Below are 7,487 nucleotides of genomic sequence, written 5' to 3'. Positions count from 1 at the left end.
TTTGAGTTATTTTTGGAAAGTAGAGCGCGCTTCGTTCTATATGTTTTCAAAAACATTTGCCCTTAGAAACTTATCTCAAGAAAGAATGGTAGAAGGAAGTCACCGAGCAACATTGGGTATCGTCTTTCGAATCTTGGCGCCAAGGATATAACATGGAGAGCACCACGGATCCGTCCTTGATTCTGCTATACAAATGTGGAAGCCAAGATTGGGTACCTTTACTCGGGTTATGGGAGGAGTTGGATATGCTCCGCTATTGGTCCAAAGGCAATTTTCTTGCGACAATTCCTCTGGGAGCGGAGGATTAGCACGATTCGAGTTCGCTTTCGTGGGTGAAGGATATATGAAGAGAGTCCGAGACATTGCAAAGTCTTGGAAGGAAATTCATTTCATGGAATTAGCCTTGTATGCTGATACCCTTACCCAAGATTACGACATATGGAGGAAGCAACAGGTAAATAGTCAGCAAATCTCGTCAACAAACTACACTATCCAGAATCCTTTCTCGGAGGAAACGCCGTCTGAGCTAGAGATGGTAAGACAAGAATTCGAACGAGAAAAGGCCAAGATGTCTCGGGACCTTAGTGCCCTTCAAGAAGAAAACTATCAACTGAAGATTGAAGTTCAGGTTGAAAGGTCCAGAACTGAAAAAGTACAAAGAGAAGCCGAGATCGTGAGAAATGACTTAAGAGACCTTCATTTGGAAAACAAGAAATTAAGAAGCACTGAAAAGAATAGTGGGTTGGGCAAGTCGGCAGCAGAGTGGAAGGAAGAAATTAGCAATATCAAGGGAGGAATGGAATTTTGGAAGGGAAAAGCAAAGAAAGAGGAGGAAAAGGCTGCGCACGCTGTGATAGAGTTAAGAAGGTAGAACGCCGAGTATGAAATGGTGACTGCAGAATTTGTGAATAGTCAATCTGAACATCAAGAATTAAAAAGGAAAACACGAGATCTAGAAAACATGCTGCAATCTCGTCAACAACAATTAGATAACCTCCTGAAGGCTCTAGAAGAAAAGAGTGAGCAGTACGATAGAGACATTCACGAGTATGAAGGAACTCTCAAAGAAAAAGAAATGCAACTCGAGTTCTTGATCAATGAAATTTGCAAGGCGGCTATGCAAGTTGTTCAATTATCAGATGAAGCCGAAGTTCTCAGTTGCCAATTCCCTCCGAGCCAAAGATCGAGCATATCAGAGTTTTTAGAGCAAGTGAAGAAACAAGGCAATGCGGCTAGGAAATTTGTGTAACCGTTGGAGAAATGGAAACTTTGTGTAATGGATTATGTTGATAAATGAAATGCCTAAATATGGGGCTATCTTGAAATCAACACCAATTTTTTGCATTCTTTGCATAACTAACATTTTGACATTCATGCATTCATTCATGCATTCATTCATACATTGCATATCCCATACTCGGTCACTGAAGACAAAATATATAATTCACAGTTGTAATACCACAAGACTGGAACCACGTCATCCGTATAAAACGCGCCGACAAGTTAGAGTGATGGAGGCTGAATTCAATGAGAAAATTGAAAGGTTGGAAAGGGCTCAAAAGGAATTACAAGAGCAACTGGCCAAATCGCAACAAGAAACGAGAGACCTAATGGTGAGATCTCGAGAGGAATCACTCGAGCAAAGAGATCAAATGGCCAAGATGATGGAGATGATGTCAGCTTTAGTCAAAGAAAAGGGACCCATGCGGAGCCCTGACATTGAGGAATCTCGATCAAGAGTTAATCACAATCAAGACCCGCTCTATCCCCGGATTCACTCCACCACACGCCCACAAGACACAAAAAGGTACACCCAAGAAAACCCACGACCCCGAACAGCGGCGGTGCCACATACTCATTTAGGGTAAGGAATATTCATATCAAATTCAGGGCTAATCCGCCAATCCAATTGTTCCAGATTTGGACGATCCAATGGAAATAGCGAGTTGAGAATGGACGATCATGGGGCTCAAGAGAAGTATAGGAGCTTAGAGGAAAGACTCAAAGCAATAGAGGGTACTGAAGCCTTCTCTGCACTAAGTGCCAAAGAGCTCAGTTTGGTGCCTGATCTAGTTCTGCCTCCAAAGTTCAAGGTGCCTGATTTCAAAAAATACGATGGCACGAGATGTCCAAAGGCGCATCTGGTCATGTTTTGCCGAAAAATGACCGGTTATGTGAACGAGGATAAACTACTCATACATTGTTTACAAGATAGTCTAACAGGGTCAGCTCTTCGGTGGTACAATCAACTTAGTAGAGAAAAGATTCGATCCTGGAAGGACTTGGCGTCAGTATTTTGCGAGCAGTACAAGCATGTATCGGACATGGTGCCAGACCGTATGACCTTGCAAATGATGGAGAAGAAAACAGCAGAATCCTTTAGACAGTATGCGCAAAGATGGAGAGATATCTCAGCTCAAGTGGAGCCTCCACTGACTAAGACTGAGATAACAGTCCTTTTCATCAATATTTTGAAAGCACCATTCTATGACAAGCTGGTGGGAAGTGCTACGAAGGATTTTTCGGATATCGTAATATCTGGTGAACTCATAGAGAATACCATCAAGAGCGGTAGAATGGAAGGATCAGAAGGCTCAAGAAAAGCAGTACCCGTAAGGAAGAAAGAGCCGGAAGCCCACATGGTGGGAACTGGGAGTCGTTATATTCCCAATTCGTATTCTAACCAACCCCGACCTCGAAATTATCCACCCCCGAATTTCTATTATCCCCCTCAAACCCCTTACTACCAAGCACCACATCCGTCCTACCCCGTATACGCCACGAACAACCAAAGACCCATCACCACTTTCCCACAAAACACGGTACCCGCCCAAAGCCAACCCAGAAACGAACCAAGACCAGCAAGGCATAATCCCAAGAGACCGCAATTTACCCCCATCCCTGTGTCGTATGGGGAATTGTACCCAAAACTTTCGGAGAAACAATTGATATCTCCCCATTACATGGCCCCCCTTAAACCTCCATACCCGAAATGGTACGATCCAAACGCTAGTTGTGCATACCATGCGGGGAACCAGGGGCATTCTACTGAGAACTGTCTTGCTTTCAAAAGGAGAGTTCAAGGGCTCATCGATGCGGGCATTTTGCGATTTGATGGTACTGGCAGTAGGACCGAGAATCCATTCCCAAATCACACGAAAGAAATGTGAGCGCAGTAGGAGAGGAGGATAAACGACAAAGTAGAATATGGGTTTCTGAAGTAAGAACACCTCTGCAGAGAATCTGGGAGGTACTAAGTGAGAAGGGGTTGCTCTGTCGTTTTAACGGAATATCCAAAGGAAAAGATGCAAAAGGTCACAGTTTTTGCGAGCTCCATGGTATTGGGGAGCATAACATTCAGTCTTGTGAGGAATTCAGAAGTGTACTGCAAAGTATGATGGACAATAAGGAGATTGGGATTTTTTGTAAAGCCAAAGAGGCTGATAGTAGAGAAATATGTGCCTCTCACAATCAATCATCAGGTTTCCCATATAGCGCCGACCGACCGTTAATAATCTATTATGACGCGAAGAAGGAGCCGGTGAAACCAAAAATGATAATTAAAGTACCATCTCCTTTCCCTTATAAGAACAATAAAACAGTACCGTGGAAGTATGATGTCAACATCGTTACACCTGAAGGTGAAAAGCTTGAAGCCACAACTGAAGACATTGGGGAAGTAGGTCATTTTACCCGCAGTGGATGGTGCTATTCTAAAGAAGTTGAACCGATAAAGAAAAGTAGCGACTTGAAGCAAAAAGGGAAAGTAGTGATGCACGAAGTCGAAGTCGAGCAAGAAATTCCACCCGTGCAAGAAACTAAAAAGCCTGTGAATGAGGAAGAAGCTCAAGAATTCTTGAAATTTATTAAACACAGCGAGTATAGTGTGTTGGAACAATTGAGCAAGCAGCCAGCACGAATCTCAGTTCTATCTCTACTGTTAAATTTAGAGCCACACCGGAATGCTTTATTGAAGGTGTTAAATCAAGCTTATGTGGCCAACAACATATCTATCGAAAAGCTTGATAGGTGGGTAAACAATCTGAATACGGACAATTTCATCTCTTTTAGTGACGATGAGATACCGCCAAATGGTAGAGGCTTGGTGAAAGCGCTGCATATCACGACTCGTTGCAAGGGATACATAATACCAAACGTACTCATCGATAATGGGTCAGCGTTAAATGTCATGCCATTGGCCATGCTTTCCAGAATACCGATGGATTTGTCCTACTTAAGGCCCTGTCATTCCACGGTAAGGGCATTCGACGGGACGAGGCGCGAAGTCATGGGAAAGATCAAAATCCTTTTAGAAGTGGGCCCTTACATTTATGATGTCGAGTTCCAAGTCATGGACATTACACCCTCTTATAACTGCCTTTTGGGAAGGCCCTGGATCCATTCTGCTGGAGCAGTTCCGTCCTCTCTCCATCAAAAAGTAAAGTTCATCATGGATGGCTGTTTGGTCACAGTCGAGGGCGAAGAAGACATTGTTGCATCTATCTCTGCTGATGCGCCATACCTGGAAGTAAGCAAGGACGCAGTGGAATGTTCCTTTCGATCCCTTGAATTCGTCAATGCCACTTTCGTCCGAGGAAAGCAATTCGATGCCAAAACTATCGAGAAATACCAGAATGAGCGTCAAGTTGACCGTAGGAAAGGGAGCTCGTGCGAGAAGAGGTTTAGGGAGACATCTGCAAGGAATAGTTAGGGCTTTAAAGCCAGTGCACCACAAGGCCCGATATGGTTTGGGGTTCGACGACATCGTCAAAGAAGAAGACAGTGGAAGAAGGATCAAGAAAGAAGAATTGCAAGAACTTTGGGCCGAGAACCAGAATGGGAACCAATAGAGTACCCTCCTTTGTCAAAAACATTTACATCTGCGGGAATGATGTACCCTGGACAAGATGATCCACGAAACATGCTGGGGTTAATTGAAAGGGGTTTTCAGAATGTCAGTATAAATGTCATTGACAAAGGAGCTGGTGCAAGTAAAGATGTCTCGAGGATACGCCATTGCCTTCCTGGTTTCGTGTTGAACAATTGGACAGCCGAGGAGCTTCTTGTAGTTTATAAGTCTTCAGAGTAATGCTAAACATTAACCTTCTATTGTGTCCTTAGATATAATAGAATTCTTTTGTAAGAACTTGCATTCGCTATTTATCATGAATATCAATGGAGATGCATTTTGTCACGATTTTTCGCATTATCACTAATCATTTTCTCATTTCATAGCCTATCCTTACATTTGCCTCATTGCCACGACATGATATTTTGTTTGTTGTTTCCAATACTTGGATGTCCCTCTATAGCTTCCTTTTCCATTCAACTTTTAGGTGCTCAGATATTGACGACATGAATAAGCCCGTTACGAATCTTGAAATTGATTTTGAGAAAATTTGTTTGCTTAAGAGAATTTGAAGTCAAGAAAATCTGAAGATTATGTCTCGTCTCTGAATTGTTAAGAATGGTGGAACAAGAGGATAAACAGATTTTGCCTCATGAAGAATCTGTGGAAACAATAAATTTGGGCAATCGAAGAGAGGAAACAAGAAGTGAAGATTGGGACTTCTATTTCAAAGAGTACCGGGCATAGTTTGATCACTTTACTCCGTGAGTACAAAGGCGTTTTGCATGGTCATACCAGGACATGCCAGGGCTAGATGAAGATTTAGTGGTCTATAAGCTCCCATTAAAGCCGAATGCAAGCCTATCCAAAGAAAAATTAAAACGAATGAGACCGAAATCTTTGTTGAAAATAAAAGAGGAAGTCAAGAAGCAATTTGATCTTTGGCTTCCTACAAGCCTCAAATATCCGAATGGGTGGCTAACATAGTCCCAGTACCAAAGAAAGATGGCAAAATACGAATGTGCGTGGATTACCGTGACCTGAATCGAGTAAGCCCAAAAGATAATTTTCCATTGCCACATATTGATACGTTGGTGGACAACACAGCAAAACATTCATTATTTTCTTTCATGGATGGATTCTCGGGTATAATCGGATCAAGATGGCCCCGAGGATATGGAGAAAACTACCTTCATAACAATGTGGGGAGCGTTACGCTACAAGGTGATGCCATTCGGGTTAAAGAATCTTTGGAGCAACATATCGAGGGCTATGGTGACGTTATTCCATGACATGATGCATAAAGAAATAGAGGTCTACGTCGACGATATGATTGCTAAATCCCGAGGGGAAGAAGAGCATGTAGTGAATCTCAAGAAGTTGTTCGACAGGCTGAGAAAGTTCTAGTTAAAGCTCAATCCAGCTAAATGTACGTTTGGGGCTACCTCGGGGAAGTTACTAGGCTTCATTGTCAGTGAAAGAGGTATCGAGGTTGATCCAGTTAAAATAAAAGACATTCAAGAGTTGCCATCTCTGCGCACGCAAAAGGAAGTTAGAGGATTTTAGGAGATTAAATTACATCGCTTTGATTTATCGCTCGACTTACCAACCAATGCGACCCAATCTTTCGACTTCTTTGAAAACATAACCCTGGAGAATGGAATGAGGAATGCCAGTTGGCCTTTGATAAAATAAAGCAATATTTGTCTAGTCCTCCGATTGCTAGTACCACCAACTCCGGAAGACCATTGATATTGTATTTAAGCGTGTTTGAAAATTCAATGGGTTGCGTCTTTGGGGCAACACGACGAGTCGGGAAAGAAAGAAAAGGCGATCTACTACCTCGGTAAAAGTTCATGAATATGAGGTAAAGTATTAATCCATTGAAAAATCTTATTACGCTCTGGTTTGGGTAGCTCGGAGACTCGGACAATATATGTTGTATCATACGACATGGCTAATTTCAAAGCTAGATCCAATAAAATACATGATGGAATCACCGGCACTCTCGGGAAGAATGGCACGATGGCGATCCTCCTATCGAATATGACATTGCCTATGTAAGTCGAAGTCAATAAAAGGGGCGCAATAGCTGATTTCTTAGCGACTCGAGCAGCGGAGGATATGAGCCCTTGAAATTTGATTTCCCGACGAAGACTTAATGTGCATCACAGAAATGGAATCCGAGTCATCAAAAGAGAAGTCATGGAAGATGTGCTTTGATGGTGCGTCAAATGCTTTAGGGCATGGAATTAGAGCAATCTTGGTATCACCAAACGGGAATCATTATCCGTTCACTGCAAGACTGAATTTCTTCTGTACCAATAACATAGCAGAATATGAGGCCTGTATCATGGGACTTCGTGCAGCCATTAAACGAAACATCGAAATCTTAGAGGTGTACGGGGACTCGCCCTAGTGGTTTACCAAATCCGTGGAGAGTGGGAAGTGAGGGACCCAAAATTGATTAAATCTGATGATTTAGTAGTTGAATTGATCAAAGAATTCAAAGAAATAACTTTTCATTACTTCCGCGAGAAGAAAACCAATTGGTGATGCCACAGCCACTTTGGCTTCAATGTTCAAAGCAAGTAAAGAAGCGAAATAATGCCCTCAAAATGAGCATATCGAGGTCCCC

This window comes from Gossypium arboreum, chromosome 5, assembly GCF_025698485.1.
Source record: "Gossypium arboreum isolate Shixiya-1 chromosome 5, ASM2569848v2, whole genome shotgun sequence".
Classification (NCBI taxonomy): Eukaryota; Viridiplantae; Streptophyta; class Magnoliopsida; order Malvales; family Malvaceae; genus Gossypium; species Gossypium arboreum.
The sequence above is the reverse complement of the archived record's forward strand: the minus strand, read 5'-3'. Positions refer to the sequence as shown.